This window comes from Hordeum vulgare, chromosome 4H (genome assembly GCF_904849725.1).
Source record: "Hordeum vulgare subsp. vulgare chromosome 4H, MorexV3_pseudomolecules_assembly, whole genome shotgun sequence".
Classification (NCBI taxonomy): Eukaryota; Viridiplantae; Streptophyta; class Magnoliopsida; order Poales; family Poaceae; genus Hordeum; species Hordeum vulgare.
This window is the reverse complement of record NC_058521.1, coordinates 349,585,112-349,603,914: the sequence shown is the minus strand read 5'-3', so window position 1 is coordinate 349,603,914 and position 18,803 is coordinate 349,585,112. Positions and strand designations below refer to the sequence as shown.

The 18,803-nt window shown below is 44.1% G+C and overlaps 3 pseudogenes; 1 reads left to right on the top strand and 2 right to left on the bottom strand.

Moving 5' to 3' along the window:
* Nucleotides 1-2,012: 2,012 nt before the first annotated feature.
* On the bottom strand, nt 2,013-4,304 carry LOC123446464 (annotated as a pseudogene).
* A 3,605-nt stretch (nt 4,305-7,909) lies between these two features.
* LOC123450514 lies at nt 7,910-8,487 on the bottom strand (annotated as a pseudogene).
* A 334-nt stretch (nt 8,488-8,821) lies between these two features.
* The window catches only part of LOC123450513, a 28,210-nt pseudogene continuing 18,228 nt past the window's right edge, over nt 8,822-18,803 (top strand).

Sequence of the window (18,803 nt, the reverse complement as noted above, 5' to 3'; positions counted from 1 at the left end):
TAGTATAGAATAGGAGAAGAAGGGCTTCATTGCCCCCAGTATTCCCGCATGTAGCTTTGAAAAGGGCGAGGTGTTGTTCAGAGTTCCCTACCCCATTCAACATTTTGCATTTTGGCGCAGTATAGTATACCCCTTCCTTGGGGTATGGTACCATATCAAATTCACTAGGGCCTCTTTCCTCTCTTTTTGTTGGCAACCCCTGTCAATGTATGTTTGATTTGGGAGGCTACCAATTCTGGAATTTCTTCTCGAGACATCCCCGTCAGTCAACTTCTCTTCGGGATGGGTCGTTGGTCTTTGTGGGAGATAATGTGTCAGCCGTGGTAGAAGTCGCTCCCTGAGTAGGCATGGGCGGCCCCCTAGATGAAGGGATTTTCTCATCTTGAGGTGTCGGGAGGAGTAAAGGAGATTGACACTTCTCTGTCATTAGCCTTTTTATTGACACTAGCTCTTTATATAGTCAATTTTTTGGAGGAGTATCGTATCGGTAGGCACAGATCATTGGTATTGGATGTATCGTTAGGTTGTGCTGTGTCAAATCAGCGGAGCTTCTTTTTTTCCGTTGCAGAAAAGAGATCCCTTACACTTTCTTTACAAAATGATGAATATGAAGTCTCGGAGGCTGTGGGTACTATGGATCCTCTGACTCCCAATCGGGTTACCTTCCTGGGTCTCGCCGGTGTTGCCTGTAGGTCGTGATGTGCCTCGAGATGGCCGTCTCCTGTCCCCCTGCTCGTGGGGAATCCACTCCTGGGGCGTCGCTCTGCTGCGTCTGGCCTGTCCTCTAGGCACCTTTGGAGGGCGGGGAGTGTGGCAACGTACACACTTCCCTTTACTCCATAGGGCCTTTTCCTCAATTGCAGGGTTTGGTGGCCCGAAATTGACTTGGCTTCGCAAAAAGGCCTCATCTGCAAAGCCCGGCTCGCGAGGCGTCCCTCTCGCTGTAGGGCGGAGCCCCCTCGCCTCGCTCTTGTGACATGCTATCTTTCCCTTTTTCCATTCTCAAGTCAAGGGTGAGTCCCATGCGTCAGTTTGTGGATCGCGGTCTCACGCACTAATCCCTACAGGTGCCCATAGTAGGGCGGCCGCCCTACCTAAACCAATCATCATATCGGTCCCTAGGTCCCATTGCTGGAAAGGATCGGCTTCAAAACCGTACGTGGAGCTTCCGCCTCATACGGCTCCTCTAGGGATGGGGGTAGGCCCAGCCCAGGCTTGTGCGGTTAAGGTTGTTGTACACGACCTCAGTTGAGCATTCAGTTAGAGGCGGCGATCGCAGGTTCGCCGGAGGAGAGGGTGTTGCGAGCAAGATTGCAAAAACAAAGCCCTCCTGCCCGCAGCCCTATTCTAGAAATTAGGCTGGCTACATTACTTATAACCGCAGAACGAGCAATGAATCCCCAACGACAAACGAACAAGGGGCGGGGCATTTTCCGGGAGTAGCCCCCTTCAGAAGAAACTTCCTGGCACATACATTAAGGTAGCCATCGAAAGGTGACTGAAACACCTGAAACGGGGACTACCCGAGCTAATGATAGAGGCAAGAACACTTTCCGGCCAAGTCCCATTAATTGATCATAACGATATCGTGGAATTGCTACACGGACCCATATATATAGAAACAGAAAAAAAAGAACCTTGAGACTAAACCAGATCGAACAAGGGATCTTCTTGGAAATGGGAAGATCTAGGATAGGCAGCCAACCTCCTGGAAAGAGCGATGTGCATAGAACGGGTGAGTAGGTATGCAGCTCCGTGGACCGCTCGTCGGGCCTGATAGGTGGTGGTATCACACCCTTCTCAAAGGAACCGTACGTGAGACTCTTGCCTCATACGGCACCCTCCTAGAATCTGGAACCCCCCTTTTCCTTTGACCAACGGGTCCTCGAACCCATGGGGGTTACGAATCATTCATTGATTGATTGATTCAAGGTAGCTTTAGCCATTGTGGGTAGAAGCTAGTCGCCAGAAGCGAAGCAACGATCTTCCGGGCCGGAAAGGTTCTATTTTTATGACGCGTAAGCTACCGCAAAATGAATGAAGGAAAAAGGCCTCAGGATTAGAAAGACTAAAGAGGCATGGAGGGCCGACTACAAGACTACGACTACAATACAAGCCATGAGCGATAGCGAAGCCTTCAGCCTTTTTTTCTCGAAAGCCCCACAACTAGCTATCTTATAACAGATAAGGCCAGCCTACTCAACTAATCTCATGTAAATGCCTGTTCGCTAAAATACAAATAGAAAAAGACAACTACTTATTAAACATGTAGTTGAGTGCTCCGTCGTTGTTCGGATCTTGACCGAGTCCGAGCTTCCCAAGCTCTATGCTATTTGGGAACTCAGCAAGGGTCTTACCACCTTCTTGATTGACTATATTTGAGTCTTTGGGGTACTTTAGGATTATATTCCGTGCCGAAGATTTGTGCTTGTGGGCTAGGGTGAATATAGCGGACCAACGGATCTAGTAGTTTACAATCGTTCGGACTTGGTAAAGGTTGTCGCAGCACCTGTAGTAGGACAGAGGACTTATCGCGATGCCCGCAGACCAATTTACTATGTCTCTGTCGCTGACGTTGGTCAAAGAGGCCACGTGGATTGGCCTGGGTCTTCTTCTGCTAATGAGACCTCGATCCCTAAGCCTTCGGAGTATCTTTTTGATAGGCGCCTCTATCTGTATGGGGAATTCGCTGTTGAAAGATCCCGCCTAGTGTCCCCTTCCTTCCCCCGCCGCGTTCCGACCAAAGGGAGTATACAATTTCTTCTTGAGGACACTCATGCCCGATCGTGAGACTGCCTGTTGAACGCCTGATGGCACCTTGCTCTCACCTGAGCTATGCAACAACGAGATCCCCCTCGATCTTTGCCGGATGTGCTTGACGGTCCCCCATAATACGCTAACTTGGGGACTTTTTAGTCCATCTTTTCCAAGAGTCTCCGCTAGTTGAACTGCATCCAGTAGACGGCCTCTTCCGCTCATCCCCTTCGTCAGCTCTTTGATAGGGATACTATAACCTAGGTCACTAAACTTGGAATGGATGGCGGAGCGTAGGTGGCACACAGTTATATGGATACAGAGCTTTACCCGTAGACGCTTCTCCAGCTCTCTCAAGAATTGTATGGGAGTCGTCCTCGGGGGGACTTCCCGAATGACCGTACCGGGGAATTCTACCGTACTCCGTGCAGCTATGGTTGTTGATCCTGCGGAGCCTACCCAAAGGTTCAGGCCGGATTGTAGGAAGTGGGTGATACGTTTTTGTATTTCTATGAGAAGAAATACGGCACCCACGATTCCCAGTAGTAAGTCGTCGGCATATAGCGCGTAACAAATCCTTATTAATAAGGAATGGCTTTTAAAGGGGGCAAGCTTACGGGCCAGGCCTCTCTCTGACCTGATAACTAGTATCGCCTCCCCGCCCAGCTCTATCAGCAGGCCCCTTCTTTTGCAATACTTAAGAAGGTCTCTCATGGCCAAATTCTTATTAAAGCCTTCTCTACCATTGAATTCGGCCTTCGGGGTCAACCCAGCGGCTTCTATGAGGAAGGCGGCGCAAAGGAGGCTCGAGGGCTTGGTAAGGAAGGCGGCTAGGGCCGCTGAAGGGGGGAAAACGAAAGGCGTTTTCTGGTCTCCCCTTCGCCTGGGGGAGCTTGTGTGTGTGTGTGGGGGGGGTGTGCCACGACGAAACAAGGGAACGAAAGGTCGCTTTGCGTTGGATGCTCTTTACCATCCCCACTATGAGGGCTCTGTTGTCTTGGGGAGCGTTGAAGCTTGCTTCTTTTCCATACTTTTCTTGGTCATCAATACGACGACCTATTCTTAATAGAACCGATCTTATTTTCACTACAAGAGCAATTTCGTGCTTCTGCCGGATCCTCCCTATCTCCTGATCGAGCTTGTGTAGGTAGATATTGCCTGGTAGGGCCGATAGTAGTACACTGTTTGGGATGGAGTCAGGGCCCTTCTCACCCCCTATGAGTCGTCCGGCGGAAAACTTTTTCTGAGTGGGGTAAAAGAACTTGGAATCGTCGATCTATTCCTTCAAGATTGAGATGAATCAATGTCGGTCGATGGTGTGAAAACACTTCCTGGTGTGGAATTCCAGAAACCAGCGAGAGGTTCCCCACTCTTCTTTGATCCGTCTGAGGGCTGAGTGGCAGCCTCGACCCGAGCAGGAGTGCGATGTGTCTGGAAACTCGGGATCGTAAATAGATTCGGGTACCATTCTGATCGCCTCTTTCATGATCTTTTCTATGGGTAGAACTACTGTGAGCGGTCTAAACTTCGACCCTTCTTTCTTTCTTCATTTAAAAAGGGGGAGCAAAGCCTTTTTTTGCTCCCTCAATTGATAGATCAGGGCCCCTCCTGCCGGCCCGAAGGAAAGGCTCGTTAAGGAAGTAGTCCCATCACTCTCGGGCCCGGCACCAACCAAGAGGAGGCGGGGCTCTCTCCAATCATTCCGAAGAGCCGAGATCTCGTAAAGGAAAAATTAGCTAGCTCAGCAGGTTTGGACCCGGGTGAATCAGTTCAGTGAAGGAAGGGACCCTAAACTTAAGTCTTTTCCAAGCCTTGCCGATAGGCGCCTCATGGCTCGCTCAGTTCGCTCGCGGAGTACTTAGATCAGTAGATCTGGATAGAGTCTCGCTCATAAAGGAAGAGTAGCGTGCTAGCATGGCTCGCTTCGCTTTTCGACGCGGAGCTCGCTGCTGTATTTTTAGCTTCAAAACTACAGGGCGTGCGTTAGAACTACATCTTTTCAGCCACCCTTTGCTGGTTCCAAACTATCACTGATCCCAGAGATCAACCTTCAAAACTTTTTCTTTGAATCTCAGGAAGGCTTTCTTGGGGAGAAAGCTGGTTGGGGAACTGCTAAACGACCTAAAAGAAAAAGAGGAGACTGACTCTGACCTTTCAAATCCTTATCTTTCGGCTTTTTAAAGAAGATAGGCCATTACAAAAACAAGGTATAACAGTCGACTTTCCTATCAGGATTTTACAACCTGAATACTAAGGGACCACTATTAGAAGAGAGCATAATAAGTAAATGCTGGCGCCATCTTTAACTTTTTGGATGGTTGGCGGTGCCATAAACTCGATAACCAGCACCGCGGAGTCAAGAAATTCAACTAAATAGAATCCTAAAACAATCTTATTCGAGCACACACGGGACCCACAACAATGAAATTCACACAAGCGGCAATCATCCGAGCAGAGCATGGAGAAGGGAAATATACTTGAAATTGTTTTTTTCCGAATGAGAAAGCCTTTAGCAAACTCCTTGCAAATCTGTTTTTGCCGGGCACAATAGACATATCTGCTCAGTCACAACATAAGGAACCCCCAATGTTCCTCAAAGTTTACCCGGCCTGACAGCTTTAGTTGAATGATCTGATCCCGAAGCAAGCTTTCTACTTAAATTGCTATGACTAGCCAACTAATGATTGGACTACCTATCTTGATGCTTTGAATCTGTATTCAGAGATTTTTTCCAACTACCGGGACTACTAATTTCAAGTACAAAGCTCTCCTATGAATATGCTACTCCTCTTACTTTCTACCTGAATTCGAGCATTTAAGCAAGCTCTTTATCGCACCATAACCGAGTCTCTCCTTGCAGCTCTGACCAATCCACCTGTCATTGCAAATAACTGCTCCTTACTCTTTGATTGTATGTCCATTTTTGCTTGATGTCTGGCTCACAAGATCTGGTACATGAAAAAGCCATTCCTTTTTTGCTTTCCTTCAACCACTCAGTATACTTTTTTACTGGAAGAGTCAAGTGAAAGCAATTAGTTTAGAAGGAAGAGGAAGACCTAGGGGGCTTACATCCTCATTTCACTCTTTTTGCTCCTGCGAGACACGACTCAACTACTTTTTACAATTGACAGGGTAGCCCGGAGGTCAGATGAAGGGTCTTCCCCATAAAGATAGATTAGTACTTGGAAGGTTCAGATGAAGGAAGGGCTGAAACAAGGCAAAAACTATTCAATGGGGTAAATAAATATGAGCAATCCGTGAGAATAGCAAACCCCTATCTCTTAAAAAGAAAAAGATAGATAGGTCCACGAGTTGAGACAGAGAAGTTCTAACTAATCAAGTAGGAGTTTACCCACGAGAGTTAGAGGCTGCATCATCAAAGGGGTATAGAAATAATTCAGAAGCACTATGGCCTGAAGCGAAGGGCAGGAACGAACAGAATCAATGTGTTCCAATTTATCCGGAGTAAGGACAGTAGCTGAGAAGAGAAAAAAATAGCGTAGACAAAAGGTAGGACCAGATCATGCAAAGAGCTCTTCGCCCTATTGATTAGGAATCTCGATCAGAAACCACCAGGCCATGTCTCCCGATAAAAGATGATCCCCACAATGGATGTCAGTCCTTGGCTTTATAAAATCTGATTGGATCCGCACTAGAGGATAAGAATACAGATAGGCTGACTAAGAAGATCTTCAAATTCTCTTACGTGAAAAGATGAGTTATTCAAAGGAATACCTGAAGAATAGAATAGAATAGAATAAACACATGGCACAGCTGGGTGCTAGAATAGTAGTTGATAGAAGTTCTAGTCACTTAAAAAATAAATAACCACTGCTTAACTTAATTAGATTGTAGAAGATAAGCAAGCGGGTTCGGGCAGTTAGTCCTATTTGAAGGTAAGAAGTTCGGGTAGTAAGGGCTAGGTTTATATAGGGGCTATATTTTTTATAAACATAAGGTCTTGCTCATTTCTCATCAAGGAATGGAGATTGGGTTGGTGTTTGGAAGGGGGATTCAGTAAACTGACCTTGGCCAGCATGGAGAAAAAGGACTAATGTCTTGGGGCGCGCTAGCGCGCGTACTCTTCTTCTGCGAGACTCCATCCAAATCCACCACTTACTTGTTGGTTGGTGTTCCATTCTGTTATCTTAGACTATGCTGCCTTCTTCAATTCCATTCTTCGTCTCCCAAGTCGAAGTCTTCTTGCCGGCCCAACCCAACATGCATTTTAGAGTGTCGTGCCAGGGTGATAGGCGCTCCGCCAGTCACGCATGATCGCCAGAGCCTTTCTTGGCTATGTAAATATAGGGCCGGAATAAGTGCAAGATCCTCAACAAAATGGATTAAGGTGGGCTTCGAATTTTTCATAATTTTTTCTATCTTTTCATCAAGTTCTTGTTTGATCTGCCGCTATTATCACAATATCCCTCCTTTTAGGGTTAATGCTATCAATGGTGAATCGATCATTCACTATCCTTTTTTAGAAGAGCTTTTTTGAATGGAAGAAAAGTAATGAAACCCGCGATGGCTACTGAATAACCTCCTTTGATTTTTTTTATAATAAACCCTTTGACCTTTTTCTTCGTTCGCCAAATCTTCTTCAGTTCTATCCAAGCTCAGTTTTGTCTGAATCTTTGTCGAAGAAGAAGCGGTTCGCCAGCCGCTACATCCAGGGATCCCACAAAATCATTAAACCTAGCGGCTGCTCGCTCTTTGATCAGTGATTCACCGGCCACTAGATCGATGAAGAATCTCTCAAAAATCGGGTTTTTGATCAGTGATTCACCAGCCACTACATTCTTGGATCCCACCTTATTCTCAAACCTGGTGGCTCGCTTGATTGGCAGTCCTGTAAGCTTATCTTGCATACAAAGTTTTGGGGTTCCAGGGCCTGCATCCACCAAGAACATTTCGTCCCTTAACCGTAAGCATAAAACTGAAGATTGTGAGGCGTTTCCACTACATAATAAGAAACTAGAATTAGATCTTGGAAATGATCGACTCCAATAGATGCTCATCATAAGATTTTTTTCCTCCTATTCCTATTGATCAGAAGTATCCAGCAGCGCCACGCCAGAGTGACTTCCCAAGCGCTACGGACGGGACGAAATCCGGCAGCCAGTTGCTGGCGCTGAATAACCATCCCAGCAAGAAGCTAAATTCTTCCATAACATAACATAACGGGGCGGGGTTGCTCGTGAGCCGAGTGATGTAGGTGCACAAGAGTACTTCGCGCCACAACCATCTCTTTTTTATAGGTTCTACGGACCGATGCCTCCTTCTTCATCTGGTAAAAAATAGGCATAGATATACCTGTAATTAGAAGAAAGAACCACCATAAAAATCTTCCTCGTGTATCGTCTGTAGCAGAACTATGAACGAGAGCTAGCAATCTGGACCGTATTGAAAAGATTCCTAAGACACAGCATGGAAGAGTCAAAATATTCAGAAGCGAGGTCCAAGAATGAAGAAGGGGTAGAATTACTGAATGAATACGAGCTGTGTCTAATACCCGAGGCATAAAAGACGCATTTTCTACGGTATCCCGAAACCACCAGCCACCCCGACCTAATTCATGATGAGCCCACCAACTTCCTGGCGAGATGCCTACGGTTAAAAACAACCGACATGTCAAGATCCAAATTCGAATTGGTACCTGGTCCTGGCCAGAGACCACTGTGTTCGCGCCGGCGGTCCAACAAAGAGGCGAAGTAGTGGTGTCTTTCTTTCCATTACAAACGACACGCTTCGCCTGCTCCCTCACCGTGTCCATTAGCGCTCCTGTCCAGAGCGAAGAGAAGGCGAAAAAGCACCGCCGAAGCAGCATGAGCAGGCTTCTATTTCTACACAACAATAGAGCAGGCGCGCCGCCCACAAAATGTTTGAATGATCGGGTAAAGAGCGAGCTTCTTATATGGGATCCGACGCATCCAGCAGAGCGAAGCAGCGTTCCATTCTTTTCGGCGGCATCCTTCCGCATTGGCGGCGAGTGGAGTGCCACAATCCCATTCATCATTTTTGATCTACATAACCCAAACCCATAGCACTGGCGACATCTCCGGCATAAATGCAAGGAGGATGTATAGCTGATATAGGATCTTGTGGAACTGGATTTGATTCTGCAAGCGGGTCGGTACGAACGAAGAAATTTTGAACAAAAGGATTGGAACTCGCTGATAGGAAAGGAGAGAAAAACAAAGCAATGCCAAGAGCTCCGTCAATCTGCTGTTCATCAATAGACGAAGCTCTCTCTTTTTCATCTCGTGCGAGATGTAACAAAAGGTTAGTCCTTTTTCCTTTTCGCGAACCACGGGAGCGCCCAGCGCCCAGAAGAGCAAAGCTCATTTTCAAAACAGGGTCAAGCGGCGCATTAAAAAGGGTTGGCCCGTTAAAAGGACGCTTACTTTGCGAACGAAGTTCATAATGAACAAGGGTTCTCCGAACAAAGGGAGTGTACAACTGGGGCGCATCCCCACTTTTTTGTTGGAGAGATAGAATGGAGTTCTTCACGAAGTTCGGGACAAAGGAAAAAAATCAAAGTTTCTCTATAACCTCTTCGTTTTGAGACATTATGGCTTTGGGGTCGACCCCAGTAACAAAAAAGGAATCCATAAAAACTTGGGATCCAACACCATGATAAAATACTACCTTCATGATTAGACCATGTCCCTGAGATTTGATAAAAAAAGGTTCATTAGCGGTTAATACGTTGTAATTAGATAAGTTATTTGGAATATGACGGAACGAAAGACCAAGGAAAGGAAGAAGAATGCACCAAAATGCAAGTGCTGCACCAAATGCTGGTGGTTGTTTCTTGTTGTAAGTGAATGCAAAGAAAAGACCCGCAAAATAACGAATAATGAGAAAATTCATTTATAGACATTTTGTGCTCATTAACAAATTTCTGCTTAGTTATTCCCATCATCCGATAACCACAGGATGATCCCAATCTCCTCTTAGTAATAGATTTTTTTGATATGTCTCAGTCTCAGCGGCAAGGAAGATAAAATGCATCGAGTCGTTTATCAAGAAAGTGGACGAGCATGGCGGTCCCTATATCTCTGAGGGGTGTACCACTTTTTTTTCAAGTCAGCTTAAGAGGTTCAAAAGAGAAAGTCACTCTCCTTATTCTTGGCTAGTGGAATGGAAGCAAGACTCTTTGCTATCCACTTTGTCGAGGGGAGAGAACTAAAAGATAACTCAAGCTAGACAGAAAGGTGCAAAACTCCACAGTTTCTTAAGGATCATGTAAGCAAGTAGGTTAAGATTGTCATTTAGCTTCAATTTCTTAGTCTCACAAGCGGGTCCGCATGCAACAAAAGAAATTGTATTTGCCTACTACTCCGACCTTGCCCTGAAAGGATAAGGAAATTGGATAACAGCGAGAGCTAGACTGACTTTTGGTCCAAAGCTAGTGGAGGATTCAGATTGAGGACCCCCTGTGGCGGCTACTCATAAGAAGATGAAGGATTGAAAGAGGACTGATCACCCCTCTGATTTGTGATCTTTTAATTGAAAGAAAAAGCCTTCTCTCAGACTTCAAGGTCAACGAAAGCGGGATTCAAAATGATTGACAGGTACCAAAGCATACATCCGTTTTCCCCTTGCCTGCCTCCCCATGACGAATCCTTTGTCTACCTGGATCTTCAAAGAGCCTCAAAAAACAAAACTATCAAGCAGAGAAGTCATTTCTTTCTCTCTCTGATACTAATTCCCATCTCATGAAATTTATATTCCATTTTGATTAATAAAATATAGGGCTGGCCTTTAAGATAGGATTCCATAATTGCAAATTCTTTTTTAGGACTCAAAAAGAAAGCAATAAGACTGAAAAGTGGATTTTAGACCTGGCTGACTAACATGTTTACGTCTCATCTTGGCTAATGTATTTGGAAGCCCCAGGAGCGTCTCTCAAATCTTATTAATAAACTTTCCGGGTGGCATCCATGCCGAAAAAGAGAGAAATTGATTATGGTTGTCCGTCCTCTATGGAGAGAGATGCACTTCAACCAACCGCATAGTGTGTAAGGATGTCTGTGCGATGGTGATATTTTGCTTTTGAAATGAGAATGGCTCGGAAGGCTATCATTTTGATTTTACTTAATAAGAGGGCTCATTTGTATTTGATTTCTGATATCGGCGGGTTACTAGTTGTTGATTAAAAAAAATATCAGCAGAGATAGTTGAAGGCATGGGGACCAAATATGCCTTATTTTGGGAAATCACTATTCAAGCCCTATCGGATGGGACCACTTTGAAACTCCCATTTAAATAATGATGTAGATATATAGATATAGATATATGTATATTCATTCTCGGGTCCTCAATCTTAGTTCAGAATTCAGTCTCGTCTTCTTCTTCGACCTAGGTTTTGGATCAAAAACCTATGACTATTGGTGGACTTGCTTATGCAAGAATCGAATCAACAATTTTTCTGCTACGAGCTGCGAGTTGGTCCAGTCCGCCTTAAAAAAGAAAAAATGGAAAAAGAGAAAACTCTATTCTGAACGAAATGCAAACAAAGAATTTGACTTTCTCAGTCTGATTTAGAAGCAAATTTCTATAGAATTCAAAATCAAATATATATTTCTATAGTTTCTAGAAATGCGCTGCCTCGAGTCTTGACTAACAAAGCCCATGGCATAAGGGAGGACTAAATAAAAAGTTATTGCGCATTAAAATGGAATTCTAACCAAAAATCATTAAATGGATATAAATGCCCATGGATGCAATTCCAATGGTAGGGGAGTTCAAGTCCAGGCTCCTTATGCTTATTAAAACCATGGCATTGAGACGAAGAATCCATTTGCTATTCTAATATTCTGGTAGGTAAAACAAAATGCACTAGCGATTGATTGGCCACGAGGCTGATGGCTGAGTATTCGTCTAACAGATCAATCTTGACTGACTACCATCATTATCATTACAAAGAAAACAATTTCCATTAATATATGACTCAGTCATAGTATAGTAATCCGATGGTGCACACTACTCATCCAATCTCCGCCCACATGATTTGGAAAGTGCGATTGAGAATTATGCGTTTGCTGGTGACGTCAAATCCCTTCCTTCTTCTTTGTATGGGATCCAAGCTCTCAGAAGCAATCCATGCTTTCAGAATGAGGCGCCTCGTAGGGAAATTGGGATTCCCGTACTCGTCAGTTTCACTGAAGACTGACAACCATCTTCGAGACCAACAAGACAAAAGAGAACGGAAATCATCGTCCATTGAGGATGTTTCATTCGAATTCCCCAATCGGCATTCACACACAGAACAAAAAGATTGTACGGAAGGCCATGTCAGGAAAAGTGTTTGACCTTCACCTGAGTGCCATCGTGAATTGAAGTTGAAGACAACTTTTTGACTCTATGGGACATTTATGGAATTTCTTCCATCGGCAAGAGTACCTTTGTTTCTCAATATTAATGATTTTTTAGTCTCTCGATACTAACTAATTAGTTAGGGGAGGTGCTTACTTTTGTAGTTAAGGATACAAAGAAACAGGTCTGGGGTATCACAAGATGAAAGCGGAATGCCTGAAGCATAGAGAAGTGAAGTACATTATGAATAAGGAATGGTGGCACACTGGCGAATGCAAACTCTCAGCGAAGTCTGCTAGCGGAGATATTGGGTTGTCCGTTAAAAGAAAAGAGTTCATTTAATAACTCACGTGGTGTTGGCTGTTCTCATTCTTACAGCAATCGAGTAGGCCGGGTCATCAATGAGTCCCCTTAACACGCTTAGAGAAGTACATATATAAGCATGATAATAATAGTCTACAATAATATAAGTGATTGGAGGTTTGACCCCTCACCCTTTCTCACAAACTACCTATGGGAGGAATGAGCTTTAAGGAAATAGAAACACAGGTGCTTTCCGAGAGCCAGCGCTAATGGTTCAGCGGACAACAAGAAAACTTCCTTTTCTTTATCTTTCTTCTCATTGTTCACCCGAGACTCTTGAAATAGAACCCTCGACTTGATTAACAAGTTAGGAAGTAGGAAATGTGATTTTATCAACATCATCCTGCTCTCATTCCTATCCGGCACAAGGTTTGCTAACCTCCACCTTTAGCTCGTAGGATTATCCACCTTTAGCTCGTGGGTTGTCTCTCCGATTTCTATCGCGACGTATCAATATTGCAAAGTCAAGGTAGTGAAAATGCACACCTGCTTTAGTAGCCAGAGTGAAAATGCACACCTGCTTTAGTAGCCAGATACAATACAGTTGAGTGCTGAGTTCTTCCACTGCTATACTTCCATCAGAATAGGAAGAATCCCTATTTATTTTCCATGGTTCCTTCGAGTTGGTATCTTCCATAATTCCATTATCTCGGCTGCTTGGAATTCCTATATCAATTACCTAACCCGATAGGGCCAACCTGCTCGGAATGAATGAAATAACATGTTCTTCTTGTTTGGTATGCGAAACTGATGCCCCAAAGGTGAGCTCGGAATACGAACTAGGATTCCTATCTTAAGCAAGTTATTCTTGTAAGGAAGATGCGGATTGAATGCATTGATTCTTCGATGGAAATCCAAGACATGCCAAGAGAGATTGTAGATTGCATCCTGATTTCCACCGCACAGATGCTCTTACGAGCTTGTTCACTTTCTTTGGGCTAGAAGATGCATGTCTTTCTCAGCTACACCATCTTTATGCATATCTTTCTCAGCTACATCCTTCTTTGAAGTGTTGATTCTTCTCCTCCTTGCTTCTTTGAAGTATTGATTCTTCTCCTCCTTGGTCATGTCATGTAGAGGATGCAAAAGGGAGAGAGATGGCTCATGTGGAAAGTGAAACATCTCTGCGAGCAGACACTCTGAACATTTGTCCTCTTGTAATTCATTGCATGTTGGAGCAATTCTTAGGGATGTGCATTGTGGCATAGAACTCCTTGATTGCTGAAGCATAAAAATCTTGCTTGAATTCAGAGAAGGTCACAACTGTCAAAAAGAGGAATCACTGCTTTGAGTTCATCTTGCTTTCCTACATGCTCCCAGTTCACCCACTTCTCACTTCAAAATACCTTCTTGAAGTAGACTGAACGATATGTATCAAATTGAAGTTGCCTTTAGAATCTGGGATCAGAACAGGACAGGTATCACTTTTCACGATCAAACCAATGGGAAAATGCAATGGATAAAAACCATGGATATGCCCTTTCTCTTTTCTTTCAAGTACCAACTCGCCAAGAGAGGTTTGAAGAAGAATTATCTCTATGCTCCACACCTCATGAAGCTTATCTTGACCAATGTCAGCTTTCCCCATCTGCTAGACCAAGAGCCTCCTCAATGGCTCAAAGTGTAGAGCTGCCTGCTAAGGGAAGCAAAAAATTTCGGCCTCTAGTGCTCAAGTTCCTGCTTCTGCTAGTGATCTTCCACAATCCTCTCCTCATGATATAGAAGAAGAAATGTCAGAAGAAAGCAGCAGTTCTGATGAAGAAAATGCATCTACTCCTTCCTTGCTCAAGGGCTTCATCAAAAAGCTTTTCCCATGAAGAAGCTTAGATCACCATCCTCACTCAGATGAAAGAGCTCTCTGATCTGTCCAAGAGCAATGCTCCAAAGCTAGAAAGGTTAGAGAAAGTGCTTAAGAATTGTGCTTTGGAAGTTGTGGATGACCCTCAACCAGATCTGAATGTGCCTCCTTCTTAAGCTGAAGCTCCTCAAGATTCTTGAAGCTTTTTGTGCTTGTGGGAGTCGAATAGCTAGATAGATAGTTCTAGTCATGATGCTTGAAGGGTAGGATAGAGGCAGAAAAAAGGTAGTATGACTTGGTTCTTCTTTTGCTCTTTTTATGGACTGTTTTGTAAACCACTTTTGGATGATGCATGTGTGTTTCATTTCTCATATCTAGTATGACTTCTGCTTATTGTTTATCTTATGTCATATGCATGCTTCATCCTTGTGCAAGTGTATCTTTGACTCTATGCTTATTGAAATAGACTTTGCACCAAATGATTGCGTGTGAGCTTATCTTTTTCTTGATTGCTTTCCAAAATCTATAGAAAAGATGGATGCCGAAACTCAGTCATCTCAGAGTTATTTGACGTGCTTGTAGGGGGTGGGGCTAAATTCTTATCCAATGCCATCCTTTCCTTCACCGAAGCCCACTAGTTGACGGTTGGGAAAGCAAGGGTGAAGCCTTTGGTACAGGTTGATCTCATCTCCTTCTCTGTCCTATCAGAGAATCTAAACAGTGATTCTTTCACGCCTAAATAAAAAGATAAGAATCCGGATCCTCCATAGATAAGAAGGGAATGCAGGTAGCCTAGTAGCAAGCAACGGAATATGCCAAGAAGTAGCCTGAGAAGAAAATCAATGAAAGATTCAAATCAGAGAAAATCTTGAGATATGCCAATCGTAAGAACAACTCAAGCTTAAGCGGAACTAGTGCTTCACTAGATGAGATGGCCAAGTGGCTGGGCCTTGGTAAGATAAGTAGGTCGATACCAACTTGATTTTCCCAATCATAAATCCTACCATATGCACCCCTTTGGGCTTCTATTGAATCGAGAAATTGGATTGTACATCTTTCATATTATTGATTTTGATATTGATTTTGATACATTCCAACGGATAATGCAAATCGAAGCTATTTGATGTCTAACTCAGGAAAAAGAAAAGAAAGAAGAGAACGAAAGGAGAACATAACTTTGTATTTGGTAACTCTCCTGTAGTTATGTTTAACCTTGAAAGCAATTTATAGATTCGACAGCAATAGTCCCTCGGACTCGAAAAGTAATAACAAAAATGGCTAATCCAATAGCAGATTCCGCAGCTGCCACTGTTGGAACTAATGAAGCAAATGATTGACCCATCATATCATCCAAAGAAACGGAAAATACCAAAAAGTTCAAATTGATAGCTAATAACATTGATTCAATTGGCATTTACATAATAAGAATATTTTGTCTATTAAGGACGATTCCCCGAATACCTAAAATAGAGATGATCGTAGAAAAAGTGAAATATTTTATAGGATCCGTTTCGGAAACATGGAATGTCAGATAAATTCTAATTATGTGAGGCTTAGAAAGAAGTCCTGTGTAGAGTCCAGGGAGAGCATATTTTTCTTTTTTCTCTAGTTACCCTTTTTCCTTCTCGAACAACGCATTTGATTTCCTTCCTTATACCAAAGGAATTCCATCTTTCTCTTGCCGATCACATCACATCCAAGGCATTTCATCGGAATACATCCTGTCTCACTATAGCCTGACTAGTCCTCGTCGAGGAATCTCCTTTCCGCCCTAGAACTTTGAGATCGTGCCCGACCGTTTTGGAGTCTGTTCAGCAGGTCCTTCAGCGCCCAGGGATTGACGTCGGACTGGAGTCGGCTCAACATGAAATCAAGCATGGTGCGATAGTCTTCTTCACGGAGCTCCTCTCCATTCTTTAGAGTAATATTACGCAATGTGTCCAGAATCTGGGCGTGACAGGCGCGGTCCTTTTGTAGAGAACTTTCCTCTCAAAGAGAGAGAGGTCGTCCCTCCCAATCAAAAGAAGGAGGGTTCTCTTCTGCTTCCGCTGCCACTCCAGGCATTGGAGCTGGATTCGGATGCCGCTCTTGAATGACCACAGCTTCCGGGGGAGCGGTCTGCTCCCGGGATGCAGAGGCATCCTCACAGTCAGCCAGAAAAGCTTTGAATAGCTCTTCCGAGTTAGTGGATCCGGAGGGAGGCATTGAAGGGCCTAGGTCCCCCATTCCGTCCCAGTCCGACTCGGAGCGAAGCATCTCCCAACAAGATTCGAAAAAATCATAATCCCCAACTTAGGGCTGGTCGAGTATGAAGAAAAGACCTATATGGGATTCGGATTACCTCAATTGGATTTCCTTATTGATCCATATGTCGCTTAGACTTTACTTTTTCCCCTTTCCTCTATTTGTTCGATAGGGTCTTCGTCTTCGTGTAAAAGAAAACTCTCCAAATTTATGACCAACCTTTCCTTTAGTGATCTTACAACGAACAGGAGTTTTTCCATTGTAAATGAGTACGGAGCAATCAACGAATTCCGGCGAAATAGAAGATCTACGTGACCAAATTTTCCTGCTCATCAGACTTTCTCTGTTCTTCTTTATTCTAAACTGGAAAGGATTAACAAAACTTCCCTTCCATATAGATCGTCGTGGCATGAACTAAATTCTGCGTTTCCCCACCCCCACTACTGCCCGAAATCCTGCTTTGGTGGGCTTCCCCCAAGGTGACACCGAAGGTCTACCTCCTTTCGTGAGCCCCTCACCTGCTCCATGAGGATGATCCACTTGATTCATTGCAACACCACGAACAATGGGGCGTCTGCCTAACCACCGGCTTTGTCCTGCTTTTCTAAGCTTACGTGCACCATGGTTGGGATTGGAAACTATACCAATAGTAGCTTGGCATCGGGAATCTATGAGTTTTTCAACACCCGATGGTAGCCACACAAGACATTGTGGGGCTGGCTACTTAATTATTTTAGCATAAGTTCCAGCGGCCCGACCCAGCTTTGCGCCTTGACCTGGATGACATTCAATATCATGTACCCATGTTCCCATACGTATATCAGCTAATGGTATGCCATTTCCTACTTTGGAATTGAGATCCAATATCTCGTGTCTATAAGCAAGGGGGGCGTGGCCAAGAAGCAGCCAGCTGACTGCCCCCTTCAACCCAATCTTTATTCACCGCTGTGCGAACAAGCTCTTGGAACCGAAGGTATGTATGAGCATTCTGTGCAGGTCGCAAGAAGCCGCTTTTAGAAGGTCTGGAGCAATCGCAATTTCTCACCATATTACCCGCTTCGAATTGATGACTGGCTAATATATGAGTGTTGACTTAAGCCCCTGCGCAGTGGCTCGGCTCCCAAACCGTACGTGAGCAGCCTCGTACGGCTCTTCCTAAGAAGGTCGAAGCCCCCCTCTATAAAAAAGTTCAAAAAATCCTTCGCCCTCCTATTCAACGGGGCTATTAGAGAAGTAGCTTCGTTCCTTGACTTCTTTGCTTTTGATTTTGGAAGGGCTTCGTTTCTGATACCGGCTTTCTTAATTACGAGCTCACTTTTGCTGACTTCTTACTTAGTGTAGTCTTGGTAAATACTTTAAGAAAAAGTTCCTTAGCCTAGTCTATATCCACAGCTGACGTGATTCCATACCGACGCCTTTCCCTTTGTAGATGGATAAGTTTTTCTGTAACCTTAGCTTTTCTCCTTTTCTGAACTGTTTTTCCATTTCCTTAGTATTACTTAAAAAAACCAACTCTGTAATTTCATAACCTTAGCCGAGCCGAGGCTAAGTGACTTCGTAACCTTAACGTACTTTTTGCATACTTTTTCCCATCAGGTCTAATGGGCTTTCGTCCCTTCGCCTATAGGCGGCGGCTTACACAGGGGAGAGGAAGAGGCCGATGGAGATAACATTGCCGACGATATTGCGGGCCACGTCCGAGGAAATCATCTTGCTTGCTTTATTCATTGATAGTGCTAGGCATTATATAGCCTGCGTACAACTTGGGGGCTAAGCCAAACTAACAAACTGTAGGAAATAAACTAACTTGAGAATGAAGAAATATCTCTAAGAGATTGAAACTTGCTAAAAGATAACTAGGAATACTTATCCCTTTAAGCTGCTGCCGTGGCCCCCCTCCTTGGTGGCCTTCTTGCGCCAGCCCGCATGACAGTTGTATATCTTACATACTTGGTTTTCTGGGCAGGGTACGTTTTCACTATGGACATCCTGATGTGTTTGATAGGATTACTCACATCACAAGAGGTGGCATCAGCAAGGCTTCCTGTGGTATACATTTCAGTTAAGACATTTTTGCGGGTACGTGATTCTCCATTTATTTTGGCCGTTACCCATTTGTGAACTTGGACAACATAGACTTCCAATTTGGTTTTCAGGTTTCAACTCAACTAGAAGAGTCAGTCTTTTACTTAAGGTATGGCTGTGAGCAAGAATACCGATCCGATCAAGATGACCAAGAAATCTGGATGACCGAGAATCCAATGCCATTGTTCTAAATAAAATCGACCTAGAATGCATTTTCTTGGGTTTTGAGTCCTGTAAT